Genomic DNA, 16,062 nt, shown 5'->3' with positions numbered 1-16,062 from the left:
CCAAGGAGATTTAACAGCCCGCGCTACAAAGAGCGTACACGCAATATAAAAACCTGTGCGAAGACCAGCACCGGTCCCACCAGACCCAGCAAGGACCAATAATATAAGTGCGAGTGGCATAGGACCGCCCCTTGCACCGTCGATGGACAGTAACACAAACACTCCAGCAGCAGAAAATGCACCAGACTTCGCCGACGCTGCTCCTACCGAGCAAAGGGACGCACTCAGCCTACAAGAGGCCTTAGAAGTGTATCCAAACGATGGACCACGCCCACTCACAATAGCTGAGTACAGGGCAAGACAAGAAAAACGCCCAAGGAAGAAAACAAAGAGGGGCGGCCGGATCAAACGGCTGCTTCAACAACGACGTCTGGAGCGGGACCTGGAAAAAACATATACAAATGAAGAGGACCGACAACGCTGCCAAGAGCGCATCAAGGAAATCAATAAACAACTTCGCCAATAAAAGAGCGAAGTAACGCAATTGAGCTGCAGAACTGCCATGCCTCATATTGCCAATAATTATAATTTTCTATCTCGAGTTGAAGCACCCTTAAAGTGCAACTTGAAAATACTAACCTCTGTTAGGCTATTACTAAAACCATGTGATCGATGTTGAATTATATAATGAAAAACCTGTAAATCGATCACATGTCCCTTAACATTTTTTTTTTCTTCCTTCATTTTGATCAAATATATATAAAAAAAAAAAAAATTTATATTGATAAAATTTTAAAGAGTAAAAAAAAAAAAAAAAAAACGAAGGGTATATAGATATGTGTGTCCATGAGAAAAAAAAAATTTTTTTTTTTTAAAAGAATAAATGAATAGCAAATAATTAAAAAAAAACGAGGGGGAACGTTGTGAGTTGCTGCGGACACCGTATGCTGTATGGTTAGTGGTTTGAGTGTAGCGCAGTGTGACCGACGCTCAGAAATATACCAAAATATACCGTAAATATACTGACGAAGTCAAGTTCTGTTATACATATTGCTCGTTTTTGATATTCCGTGGAATATTATTAGCTAAATAGAGCACTCAGTCATGTCCACATAATTTTATCCGAATAATGAATCAATTTTCTATTTAACTGGTGCATTCTTAATATTTGCTTTTATTGCATTTTGCGTAAAAAGAGGTTTTAGCGAAATAAGTTAAACAAAAAACAAGTATCGAAATAGGTCAATCAAAACAAACAAAACGAGGGGGAACGTTGTGAGTTTCTGCGGACACCGCAACTCTACATTTATAGCCGATACTTAGTCAGTATGGATCTCCTCCGGCAGACGCCGCTAAATTGAACGACACGACAAAGAGTGCGTGAGAGAAAGGCAGAAAATCAGTCTGAGCGTGACGTCGGGCGATGCGTAGCCACTGCAAATTGATTTGTTCCTTTTGGCTATAAAAATGATCCGATCTGATCCAGATTCAGCAACCGGATAGATATGGTTATTCTCTATGATTGTGCGTTTTTAGTTTTCTCGAATCTGCAGATTCTCGAATCTATACGTTTTATATTGAGATCTAAAAGGAGTGTGGATACCTAATTTGAATACTCTAGCCTTAATAGTCTGAGATTTGTGGATGCCCCAGATTTACGTCCTTTGCGAGGGTGGAAGGGGGTGTGGCGTTTTCGTGATGCTGGCTATAATAATGATACGATCCGATTCAGATTCTGCAGTCTAAAAGATATGAGGTCTTGAGGGTCACGACGTCAAACCCAAATGTGACCACATGTGGTCCGACTCCAAGACTGTCTTAGCATTGATTAAATCAGATCACAAAAAATATAAGCCATATGTAGGACACATAATTGACGAGATACTTCGAGGCAACAAGGTTGGAAGATTGGCATTGGGTGCCTACTAAGGATAACCCGGCAGACTTTGGCACCAAACTCAGATCTAGAACTCGAGAAACCTCCGGGTTGAGAGACCCTCAATTCCTTCAAGAGGACGCAAGTCTATGGAATCTAGGAACTTCAGACGTTGGTGACACGGAACTGGAAGTAAGATGCAAGTTTACGTTATCAATAAATGAGATGTCTTCAGATGGATCTGTCAATATCGTATTCAGGGAGTTGCTGGAAGGGTTATCTTCATTTACAAGACTGATGCGTGCTGTCGCTTGGGTCTACAGGATGTGTGATCGTAAGACCAAACGAAAAGTCTACCTTGATGTAGCTGAAATTAAAGAAGCTGTACTCATAGTGATCCGCAATGTACAGGATGTTGCTATTGACTGGACAGGTTGGAGACTGGAGGTTCGCCGTGCAGCTAGAAATTGTATGACTTGTAAAATCCAGAGAGCTTCACCAAAAACACCATTAATGGTACAACTTCCTAAGGACCGACTCTCTCCGCACGTATGCCCATTCTCATATGTTGGAATCGACTACATGGGACCGTTTCTGGTTGTAAGAGCAAGGAGTACCGAGAAACGCTGGATATGCATATTTACATGCCTTACAATAAGAGCAATTCATTTGGAAATTCCCAGGGACCTGACAACAGATACGTGTCTTCGAGTATTGCATAGCTTCATGGCGCGGCGCCGTAAAGACCTGTAAGAATCCAATCTGACAGTGGTACCAATTTGGTGGGAGCTGAACATGAATTGGAAAGAGAATTGCAGGACCTCGATCACCATAGAATAGCGAACGACTTGTCAATCAAGCAGATCGAATGGCTGTTTAATTGCCCGCAGGTGGGGGCTGGGAATTATTGGTACGAAGTGTGAAGAGAGCCATAGGACACGCACTGCATGACAAAAAACTGACAGAAGACATACTGTGTAGCCTAATGTGTAACGCTGAAAACAAAGTAAATTCCATACCGCATACACACATTGCTCTGGATAACCCCACAGACGATCCGATAACCCCTAATCACTTTCTTTTAGGTTCTCCCAATTCCAGCCAGACACCACATCCACAAGAGGAGAAGTACCAGCCAACTCGAAAGGAATGGCGCATCGCTCAGCAGAACTCACACTCATTTTGGAACAAGTGGCTCACTGAGTACCTACCAGACCTATGCAAACGGACAAAGTGGCATCACCCAGTGCAACCACTCGCTGAAATGGACATTGCTCTTATCTGTAATAAGAATCTTCATCGATCTCAATGGAAAAAGGGAGTTATTCTAGCAGTCACGCCTGCACGCCACGACGGCTGGAGTTCTACACCGCCCAACCTATATGCTGGCAAAGCTAGACGTTGTTGAGAAAAATTAGCTTATATATACATAGTTTTACATACCCTACATAACGAAAAAAGAGAAGAAAAATTATCACACTATGAAAAGACAAGAAGGTAACATTAGTTTGAGCAGTCGATAACAGAGCGGGGAGAAAAGACGAAGCGTGCGTAGATACATATAAGAATAAAATGTATTAACCTCCTTTTGCAAATAGGAAATAAAACGCAACCAACGCCTAAGTACCGATGAAGATAAGCGATTGTGTGTTTATCCGCAATTCTCACGATCCCGGACACAACAGGGTGTTATCTTATAATCACTAGACATACAGCAGATCCATCACAAGAACTTGATGGTTATTCTTGGCCAGAGTGACCACATAACCTTCGGATGTGATCTTCAAGCCGCAGCAACGTGAAACATTCAGTTGAGGAAACTCGAAGACCGACTTGAAAACACCGTCGCTCCCGTAGCAGGTCACATGGAAGCTATATCCATGGGTATCCCCAATGAGCAAATCCCCAGCACTGGATATATCAATGTCCGTGGGGTAGCAGGATACCCTCTCGTTGCCAATGCGATAGAGGAATTCGCCACTGTCCTTGAAAACGGTCACGCCATGAGCCTTCATATCGCAAAGGTAGAAAACATTGTCGCGTATGGCTATGTCCGAGGGTTCACGCACAAAGACACTGCAGTCGAACCAGTGCAACAGCATACCCTCCTCGGATATAACAAAGACAGTCGGCGAGACACTATCGACGGCCACAATATGACCCTTGGTGCTGACAGCCAACCCGGTCACAATATCCATAAACCTGATGGAAATCTTGAACATATATGTGCCGCACCTAGAGAAGATCTGCATGCGAGAGCGTCCATTGCCGCGATCGCAGACAACGAAATTTCCATTGTGTTGGAAGACAGCCACTTTGCGGAGATAAAAAAGCTGGCCGTTCCGCTTGCCGGCATCGCCAAACTGGAACTTCAGGGCTCCCATTTTGGCGTATACAGCGATTCGGTGATTTTTCGAATCGGCAACAATGATGTCCTCGTCGATGCCCAAGCAAAAGCCCGCACCCAGGCAGCCAAATTTCCACCCGATCTTCATGGGAGTGGCCTTACTGTGAACGGCGCTTAAACTGTTAACAGAAGAATTGGCATCTGGCAGGCAGTAACCATTATTGTTGTGGGACTACTTGGGCTGGGGCCTGGAGCGCCTGTTCGACCTCTTGCTGCTGCTGTTGTTGTTGTTTAGCAAAACTTGGTCCGGCCCGATCCTCAGTCAAGGAGTTGGACATCAGTACTTGAAAATTGGCCATTCTTGAGCAAGCTAAAAAAGTTGAATGCTTGGTATTTTTTTTTTTATTTACTTAACAAGAATTTATATGCAGAAATTATATGGCGGTCGGATATGGTTTTTTTTTTCATTGAATTTCAGAAAGTTTTAAATTCCCTGAATCAAAAGTCAACCTTATTGAAAGTATTTCATTTTTTCATCTGAATATGAATTTTCTTATACCTCATGTACAACCGCGAAATTTTGTTTGCATGTAGATTCTTGATTAATTGATCTACATAATCGATCCTTAGGTCCAATCGTGTTCACTGTTAATGTAGCCATCTAGCTTTTCTTCTTTTTAATCTAAATATACTTATTTTTTTGCACTAACCCTTGCACAACCACTTTTCTCGTACTTCAATTGCCGGCTAACTCGCTTCGCTCACTTACGCAGATTTGAGTAAAATATTGGACGAATACTTTTATTTCTTAGACCCGTACTGTATGATCATTTACACAAAAGTCTGACGATAATAATGACGAAAGTCCGATCACAAAAGATTGTTAACTTTGACATTTAATCCCCAGGCACTCTAGATCAAGAAAAAACGAGGGGGAACGTTGTGAGTTGCTGCGGACACCGCAACTCTAAGGTTATACCCGATACTAAGTCAGTATGGCTCTCCTCCGGCAGACGCCGCTAATATTTAACGACACGACAAAGAGTGCGTGCGAGAGAGACAGAAAATCAGTCTGAGCGTGACGTCGGGCGCTTCGTAGCCACTGCAAATTGATTTGTTTCTTTTGGCTAAAAAAATGGTCTGATCTGATCCAGATTCAGCAATCTAATAGATATGGTCATTATCTATGATTCTGCGTTTTTAGTTTTCTCAAATCTGCAATATTGTGGATGCAACAGATTTTCGTCCTTTGTGGGGGCGGATGGGGGTGGGGCGAAATTCTGAGATATACGTTTTATAGTGACATCTTAAAGGAGTGTGTGCACCAAATTTGGTTACTCTAGCCTTAATAGTCTCTGAGATTTGTGGTTGCCTCAGATTTTCGTCCTTTGCGGGGGCGGAAGGGGGTGTGGCGAAATTTGGACAGGAAACGGTCAAGGTCCGATATCACAGGAGTGTGGATACCAAATTTGGTTGCTCTGGCTTTTATAGGTTCTGAGATCCTTGAACTCATATTTTGCAATTGGCAAAACCGACCATGAAACCTGTGTGTTAGAGTGAGACAGAGCGAGAAAGAGTGAAATTGTTTTCGTGATTCTGGCTGTAATAATTATACGATCTGGTTCAGATTTTGCACTCTAGAAGATATAGTCATCTTCTACGATTCTGCGTTTTTAGTTTTCTCGTATCGTCGAAATTGTGGATGCCACAGATTTTCGCCCTTTGTGGCTGCGGAAGTGGGCGGGGCAAAGTTTTGAAATATTTTTGGAGCAGTGACATATCACAGAAGTCTGGATCCAAAACATCGTTGCTCTAGCTCTTATAGTCTTTGAGCATTAGGCGCTGAAGGGGACGGACAGACGGACAGACGGACGGACGGACAGACAGACAGGGCTCAATCGACTCGGCTATTGATGCTGATCAAGAATATATATACTTTATAGGGTCGGAAACGATTCCTTCTGGACGTTACACACATCCACTTTTACCACAAATCTAATATACCCCAATACTCATTTTGAGTATCGGGTATAACGAGGGGGAACGTTGTGAGTTGCTGCGGACACCGCAACTCTACAGTTATACCCGATACTAAGTCAGTATGGCTTTCCTCCGGCCGACGCCGCTAATATTAAACAAAGAGTGCGTGCGAGAGAGACAGAAAATCAGTCTGAGCGTGATGTCACGCGCTGCGTAGCCACTGCAAATTGATTTGTTCCTTTTGGCTACAAAAATTATCTGATCTGATCCAGATTCAGCAATCTGATAGATATGGTCGTTATCTATGATTCCCCGTTTTTAGTTTTCTCGAATCTGCAATATTGTGCATGCAACAGATTTTCGTCCTTTGTGTGGGCGGAAGGGGGTGGGGCGAAATTTTGAGATACACGTTTTATAGTGAGATCTAAGGGAAGTGCGGATTCCAAATTTGGTTACTCTAGCGTTAATAGTCTTTGAGATTTGTGAATATCCCCAGATTTGCATCCTTTGCGGGGGCGGAAGGGGGTGTGGCGAAATTTTGAAACAAACTCGTCTCGGTCTGATATATTAGGAGTGTGGATACCAAATTTGGTTGCTCTAGCTTTTATAGTCTCTGAGATCTAGGCGCTAATGTTTTACTCTAAGCAAAGCCGCCTATGCTACCTGTGTGTTAGAGAGAGACAGGGCGAGAAAAAATGAAATTGTTTTCTTGATGCTGGCTATAATAGTAATACGATCCAATTCAGATTCTGCAGTCTAAAAGATATGGTCATTCTCTACGATTCTGCGTTTTTTGTTTTCTCGTATCTTTAAAATTGTGGATGCCACAGATTTTCGCCCTTTGTGGGGGCGGAAGTGGGCGGGGCAAAGTTTTGAAATATTTTTGTAGCAGTGACATATCACAGAAGTCTGGATCCAAAACATCGTTGCTCTAGCTCTTATAGTCTTTGAGCATTAGGCGCTGAAGGGGACGGACAGACGGACAGACGGACGGACGGACAGACGGACAGACGGACAGACAGACATGGCTCAATCGACTCGGCTATTGATGCTGATCAAGAATATATATACTTTATGGGGTCGGAAACGATTCCTTCTGGACGTTACACACATCCACTTTTACCACAAATCTAATATACCCCAATACTCATTTTGAGTATCGGGTATAAAAACTAGGGGGAGCGTTCTGAGTTGCTGCTGCGACCGAAAATCTATATTTATCCCCGAAACATAGTCAGTATTGCTCTCTTCCATCCAGTGCTGCCGATTGCGCATTTTTTGCCTTTTTCTTAAGACCAAATGCAGGAAAAATTTGTGAATTGTGGAAAGCGAGAATTCTGGATTTTTATACCCGATACTCTGTTCGACTGTCCGTCAGTTCGTCCCTATGAGCGCCTAGTGCTCAGAGACTATAAGAGCCAGAGCAACGTCATGTTGTATCCAGACTTCTATAATATGTCACTGTTACAAGTATATTTCAAAACTTCGCCCCGCCCCCTTCCGCCCACACAAAGAACGACAATCTGTGGCATCCACAATTTCAAAGATACGAGAAACCAAAAAAAAAAACGAGGGGGCATGTTGTGACTGGACTGAACGTGACGTCGGGCGCTGCGTAGCCACTGCAAATTGATTTGTTGATTTAGGCTACAAAAATGATCCGAACTAAATCAGTTATCTGTGATTGTGCGTTTTTAGTTTTCTCGAATCTGCAATATTGTGGATGCAACAGATTTTCGTCCTTTGTGGGTGCGAAAGGGGGTGGGGCGAAATTTTGAGATATACTTTTTATAGTGAGATCTAAAAGGAGTGTGGATACCTAATTTGAATACTCTAGCCTTAATAGTCTGAGATTTGTGGATGCCCCAGATTTACGTCCTTTGCGGGGGTGGAAGGGGGTGTGGCGTTTTCGTGATGCTGGCTATAATAATGATACGATCCGATTCAGATTCTGCAGTCTAAAAGATATGAGGTCTTGAGGGTCACGACATCAAACCCAAATGTGACCACATGTGGTCCGACTCCAAGACTGTCCTAGCATGGATTAAATCAGATCACAAAAAATATAAGCGATATGTAGGACACATAATTGACGAGATACTTCGAGGCAACAAGGTTGGAAGATTGGCATTGGGTGCCTACTAAGGATAACCCGGCAGACTTTGGCACCAAACTCAGATCTGGAACTCGAGAAACCTCCGGGTTGAGAGACCCTCAATTCCTTCAAGAGGACGCAAGTCTATGGAATCTAGGAACTTCAGACGTTGGTGACACGGAACTGGAAGTAAGATGCAAGTTTACGTTATCAATAAATGAGATGTCTTCAGATGGATCTGTCAATATCGTATTCAGGGAGTTGCTGGAAGGGTTATCTTCATTTACAAGGCTGATGCGTGCTGTCGCTTGGGTCTACAGGATGTGTGATCGTAAGACCAAACGAAAAGTCTACCTTGATGTAGCTGAAATTAAAGAAGCTGTACTCATAGTGATCCGCAATGTACAGGATGTTGCTATGGACTGGACAGGTTGGAGACTGGAGGTTCGCCGTGCAGCTAGAAATTGTATGACTTGTAAAATCCAGAGAGCTTCACCAAAAACGCCATTAATGGTACAACTTCCTAAGGACCGACTCTCTCCGCACGTATGCCCATTCTCATATGTTGGAATCGACTACATGGGACCGTTTCTGGTTGTAAGAGCAAGGAGTACCGAGAAACGCTGGATATGCATATTTACATGCCTTACAATAAGAGCAATTCATTTGGAAATTCCCAGGGACCTGACAACAGATACGTGTCTTCGAGTATTGCATAACTTCATGGCGCGGCGCCGTAAAGACCAGTAAGAATCCGATCTGACAGTGGTACCAATTTGGTGGGAGCTGAACATGAATTGGAAAGAGAATTGCAGGACCTCGATCACATTAGAATAGCGAACGTCTTGTCAACCAAGCAATTCGAATGGCTGTTTAATTGCCCGCAGGTGGGGGCTGGGAATTATTGGTACGAAGTGTGAAGAGAGCCATAGGACACGCACTGCATGACAAAAAACTGACAGAAGACATACTGTGTAGCCTGTGTAACATAGTAAATTCCAGACCGCTTACACACATTGCTCTGGATAACCCCACAGACGATCCGATAACCCCAAATCACTTTCTTTTAGGTTCTCCCAATTCCAGCCAGACACCACATCCACAAGAGGAGAAGTACCAGCCAACTCGAAAGGAATGGCGCATCGCTCAGCAGAACTCACACTCATTTTGGAACAAGTGGCTCAATGAGTACCTACCAGACCTATGCAGACGGACAAAGTGGCATCACCCAGTGCCACCACTCGCTGAAATGGACATTGCTCTTATCTGTAATAAGAATCTTCATCGATCTCAAAGGAAAAAGTGAGTTCTTCTAGCAGTCAGGCCTGGACGACGGACAGGTTCGCTCAGCCACTGTAAAGACGACGGCTGGAGTTCTACACCGCCCAACCTCTATGCTGGCAAAGCTAGACGTTGTTGAGAAAAATTAGCTTATATATACTTAGTTTTACCAAAGACTATACAATACCAAGATGTTGCATGAGGAACAAATTCTTTTTCAATTTTCGTTTCACGCTTCGTTTTACGGGCGCGCGGGGCTATTACTTCAATTCTCTTTTACGCTACCTTCGCCTCCGAAATGCTACTCGGCTTCGTAAATGAATCGGTCAGCGTCGAGTCGGTGTGTCTCAAGAGAAAGAATACAAAAACAAAATATGAATCGTCTGCGTGCCGAAACCGTAGGGCAGCGTGGTCGCTGATGTCTTTGGCGCGGCACAGTGGGGACTCAGCCGAAATATTAAAAAAAATTTATGAGTGCTTTAGATAAATTCCCGCCATAGAACAGCTTTTTGGTCGCTCATGCAACATCTTGGTATTGTATAGTCTTTGGTTTTACATACCCTACATAACGAAAAAAAGAGAAGAAAAATGATCACACTATGAAAAGACAAGAAGAAAAATGGTCACAATACATTAACATTAGTTTGAGCAGTCGATAAAAGAGCGGGGATAAAAGACGAAGCGTGCGTAGATACATATAAGAATAAAATGTATTAAACTCCTTTTGCAAATAGGAAATAAAACGTAACCAACTCCTAAGTACCGATGAAGATAAGCGATTGTGTGTTTATCCGCAATTCTCACGATCCCGGACACAACAGGGTGTTATCTTATAATCACTAGACATACAGCAGATCCATCACAAGAACTTGATGGTTATTCTTGGCCAGAGTGACCACATAACCTTCGGATGTGATCTTCAAGCCGCAGCAACGTGAAACATTCAGTTGAGGAAACTCGATGACCGACTTGAAAACACCGTCGCTCCCGTAGTAGGTCACATGGAAGCGATATCCATGGGTATCCCCAATGAGCAAATCCCCAGCACTGAATATATCAATGCCCGTGGGGTAGCAGGATACCCTCTCGTTGCCAATGCTATAGAGGAATTCGCCACTGTCCTTGAAAACGGCCACGCCATGAGCCTTCATATCGCAAAGGTAGAAAACATTGTCGCGTATGGCTATGTCCGAGGGTTCACGCACAAAGACACTGCAGTCGAACCCGTGCAACAGCATACCCTCCTCGGATATAACAAAGACAGTCGGCGAGACACTATCGACGGCCACAATATGACCCTTGGCGGTGACAGCCAACCCGGTCACAATATCCATAAACCTGATGGAAATCTTGAACATATATGTGCCGCACTTAGAGAAGATCTGCATGCGAGAGCGTCCATTGCCGCGATCGCAGGCAACGAAATTTCCATTGTGTTGGAAGACAGCCACTTTGCGGGGATAAAAAAGCTGGCCGTTCCGCTTGCCGGCATCGCCAAACTGGAACTTCAGGGCCTCCATTTTGGCGTATACAGCGATTCGGTGATTTTTCGAATCGGCAACAACGATATCGTCGTCGATGCCCAAGCAAAAGCCCGCACCCAGGCAGCCAAATTTCCACCCGATCTTCATGAGAGTGGCCTTACTGTGAACGGCGCTTAAACTGTTAACAGAAGAATTGGCATCTGGCAGGCAGTAACCATTATTGTTGTGGGACTACTTGGGCTGGGGCCTGGAGCGCCTGTTCGACCTCTTGCTGCTGCTGTTGTTGTTGTTTAGCAAAACTTGGTCCGGCCCGATCTTCAGTCAAGGAGTTGGACATCAGTACTTGAAAATTGGCCATTCTTGAGCAAGCTAAAAAAGTTGAATGCTTGGTATTTTTTTTTTTATTTACTTAACAAGAATTTATATGCAGAAATTATATGGCGGTCGGATATGGTTTTTTTTTTCATTGAATTTCAGAAAGTTTTAAATTCCCTGAATCAAAAGTCAACCTTATTGAAAGTATTTCATTTTTTCATCTGAATATGAATTTTCTTATACCTCATGTACAACCGCGAAATTTTGTTTGCATGTAGATTCTTGATTAATTGATCTACATAATCGATCCTTAGGTCCAATCGTGTTCACTGTTAATGTAGCCATCTAGCTTTTCTTCTTTTTAATCTAAATATACTTATTTTTTTGCACTAACCCTTGCACAACCACTTTTCTCGTACTTCAATTGCCGGCTAACTCGCTTCGCTCACTTACGCAGATTTGAGTAAAATATTGGACGAATACTTTTATTTCTTAGACCCGTACTGTATGATCATTTACACAAAAGTCTGACGATAATAATGACGAAAGTCCGATCACAAAAGATTGTTAACTTTGACATTTAATCCCCAGGCACTCTAGATCAAGAAAAAAAAACTAGGGGGAGCGTTCTGAGTTGCTGCTGCGACCGAAAATCTATATTTATCCCCGAAACATAGTCAGTATTGCTCTCTTCCATCCAGTGCTGCCGATTGCGAATTTTTTGCCTTTTTCTTAAGACCAAATGCAGGAAAAATTTGTGAATTGTGGAAAGCGAGAATTCTGGATTTTTATACCCGATACTCTGTTCGACTGTCCGTCAGTTCGTCCCTATGAGCGCCTAGTGCTCAGAGACTATAAGAGCCAGAGCAACGTCATGTTGTATCCAGACTTCTATAATATGTCACTGTTACAAGTATATTTCAAAACTTCGCCCCGCCCCCTTCCGCCCACACAAAGAACGACAATCTGTGGCATCCACAATTTCAAAGATACGAGAAACCAAAAAAAAAAACGAGGGGGCATGTTGTGACTGGACTGAACGTGACGTCGGGCGCTGCGTAGCCACTGCAAATTGATTTGTTGATTTAGGCTACAAAAATGATCCGAACTAAATCAGTTATCTATGATTGTGCGTTTTTAGTTTTCTCGAATCTGCAATATTGTGGATGCAACAGATTTTCGTCCTTTGTGGGTGCGAAAGGGGGTGGGGCGAAATTTTGAGATATACTTTTTATAGTGAGATCTAAAAGGAGTGTGGATACCTAATTTGAATACTCTAGCCTTAATAGTCTGAGATTTGTGGATGCCCCAGATTTACGTCCTTTGCGGGGGTGGAATGGGGTGTGGCGTTTTCGTGATGCTGGCTATAATAATGATACGATCCGATTCAGATTCTGCAGTCTAAAAGATATGAGGTCTTGAGGGTCACGACGTCAAACCCAAATGTGACCACATGTGGTCCGACTCCAAGACTGTCTTAGCATGGATTAAATCAGATCACAAAAAATATAAGCGATATGTAGGACACATAATTGACGAGATACTTCGAGGCAACAAGGTTGGAAGATTGGCATTGGGTGCCTACTAAGGATAACCCGGCAGACTTTGGCACCAAACTCAGATCTGGAACTCGAGAAACCTCCGGGTTGAGAGACCCTCAATTCCTTCAAGAGGACGCAAGTCTATGGAATCTAGGAACTTCAGACGTTGGTGACACGGAACTGGAAGTAAGATGCAAGTTTACGTTATCAATAAATGAGATGTCTTCAGATGGATCTGTCAATATCGTATTCAGGGAGTTGCTGGAAGGGTTATCTTCATTTACAAGGCTGATGCGTGCTGTCGCTTGGGTCTACAGGATGTGTGATCGTAAGACCAAACGAAAAGTCTACCTTGATGTAGCTGAAATTAAAGAAGCTGTACTCATAGTGATCCGCAATGTACAGGATGTTGCTATTGACTGGACAGGTTGGAGACTGGAGGTTCGCCGTGCAGCTAGAAATTGTATGACTTGTAAAATCCAGAGAGCTTCACCAAAAACGCCATTAATGGTACAACTTCCTAAGGACCGACTCTCTCCGCACGTATGCCCATTCTCATATGTTGGAATCGACTACATGGGACCGTTTCTGGTTGTAAGAGCAAGGAGTACCGAGAAACGCTGGATATGCATATTTACATGCCTTACAATAAGAGCAATTCATTTGGAAATTCCCAGGGACCTGACAACAGATACGTGTCTTCGAGTATTGCATAGCTTCATGGCGCGGCGCCGTAAAGACCAGTAAGAATCCAATCTGACAGTGGTACCAATTTGGTGGGAGCTGAACATGAATTGGAAAGAGAATTGCAGGACCTCGATCACCATAGAATAGCGAACGACTTGTCAATCAAGCAGATCGAATGGCTGTTTAATTGCCCGCAGGTGGGGGCTGGGAATTATTGGTACGAAGTGTGAAGAGAGCCATAGGACACGCACTGCATGACAAAAAACTGACAGAAGACATACTGTGTAGCCTGTGTAACATAGTAAATTCCAGACCGCTTACACACATTGCTCTGGATAACCCCACAGACGATCCGATAACCCCAAATCACTTTCTTTTAGGTTCTCCCAATTCCAGCCAGACACCACATCCACAAGAGGAGAAGTACCAGCCAACTCGAAAGGAATGGCGCATCGCTCAGCAGAACTCACACTCATTTTGGAACAAGTGGCTCAATGAGTACCTACCAGACCTATGCAGACGGACAAAGTGGCATCACCCAGTGCCACCACTCGCTGAAATGGACATTGCTCTTATCTGTAATAAGAATCTTCATCGATCTCAAAGGAAAAAGTGTGTTCTTCTAGCAGTCAGGCCTGGACGACGGACAGGTTCGCTCAGCCACTGTAAAGACGACGACTGGAGTTCTACACCGCCCAACCTCTATGCTGGCAAAGCTAGACGTTGTTGAGAAAAATTAGCTTATATATACTTAGTTTTACCAAAGACTATACAATACCAAGATGTTGCATGAGGAACAAATTCTTTTTCAATTTTCGTTTCACGCTTCATTTTACGGGCGCGCGGGGCTATTACTTCAATTCTCTTTTACGCTACCTTCGCCTCCGAAATGCTACTCGGCTTCGTAAATGAATCGGTCAGCGTCGAGTCGGTGTGTCTCAAGAGAAAGAATACAAAAACAAAATATGAATCGTCTGCGTGCCGAAACCGTAGGGCAGCGTGGTCGCTGATGTCTTTGGCGCGGCACAGTGGGGACTCAGCCGAAATATTAAAAAAAATTTATGAGTGCTTTAGATAAATTCCCGCCATAGAACAGCTTTTTGGTCGCTCATGCAACATCTTGGTATTGTATAGTCTTTGGTTTTACATACCCTACATAACGAAAAAAAGAGAAGAAAAATGATCACACTATGAAAAGACAAGAAGAAAAATGGTCACAATACATTAACATTAGTTTGAGCAGTCGATAAAAGAGCGGGGATAAAAGACGAAGCGTGCGTAGATACATATAAGAATAAAATGTATTAAACTCCTTTTGCAAATAGGAAATAAAACGTAACCAACTCCTAAGTACCGATGAAGATAAGCGATTGTGTGTTTATCCGCAATTCTCACGATCCCGGACACAACAGGGTGTTATCTTATAATCACTAGACATACAGCAGATCCATCACAAGAACTTGATGGTTATTCTTGGCCAGAGTGACCACATAACCTTCGGATGTGATCTTCAAGCCGCAGCAACGTGAAACATTCAGATGAGGAAACTCGATGACCGACTTGAAAACACCGTCGCTCCCGTAGTAGGTCACATGGAAGCGATATCCATGGGTATCCCCAATGAGCAAATCCCCAGCACTGAATATATCAATGCCCGTGGGGTAGCAGGATACCCTCTCGTTGCCAATGCGATAGAGGAATTCGCCACTGTCCTTGAAAACGGCCACGCCATGAGCCTTCATATCGCAAAGGTAGAAAACATTGTCGCGTATGGCTATGTCCGAGGGTTCACGCACAAAGACACTGCAGTCGAACCCGTGCAACAGCATACCCTCCTCGGATATAACAAAGACAGTCGGCGAGACACTATCGACGGCCACAATATGACCCTTGGCGGTGACAGCCAACCCGGTCACAATATCCATAAACCTGATGGAAATCTTGAACATATATGTGCCGCACTTAGAGAAGATCTGCATGCGAGAGCGTCCATTGCCGCGATCGCAGGCAACGAAATTTCCATTGTGTTGGAAGACAGCCACTTTGCGGGGATAAAAAAGCTGGCCGTTCCGCTTGCCGGCATCGCCAAACTGGAACTTCAGGGCCTCCATTTTGGCGTATACAGCGATTCGGTGATTTTTCGAATCGGCAACAACGATATCGTCGTCGATGCCCAAGCAAAAGCCCGCACCCAGGCAGCCAAATTTCCACCCGATCTTCATGAGAGTGGCCTTACTGTGAACGGCGCTTAAACTGTTAACAGAAGAATTGGCATCTGGCAGGCAGTAACCATTATTGTTGTGGGACTACTTGGGCTGGGGCCTGGAGCGCCTGTTCGACCTCTTGCTGCTGCTGTTGTTGTTGTTTAGCAAAACTTGGTCCGGCCCGATCTTCAGTCAAGGAGTTGGACATCAGTACTTGAAAATTGGCCATTCTTGAGCAAGCTAAAAAAGTTGAATGCTTGGTATTTTTTTTTTTATTTACTTAACAAGAATTTATATGCAGAAATTATATGG

Source organism: Drosophila persimilis, unplaced genomic scaffold (genome assembly GCF_003286085.1).
Source record: "Drosophila persimilis strain 14011-0111.01,24,50 unplaced genomic scaffold, DperRS2 tig00001016-arrow-arrow-pilon, whole genome shotgun sequence".
In the NCBI taxonomy this organism is placed as follows: domain Eukaryota; kingdom Metazoa; phylum Arthropoda; class Insecta; order Diptera; family Drosophilidae; genus Drosophila; species Drosophila persimilis.
This window is presented reverse-complemented; position numbering follows the sequence as displayed.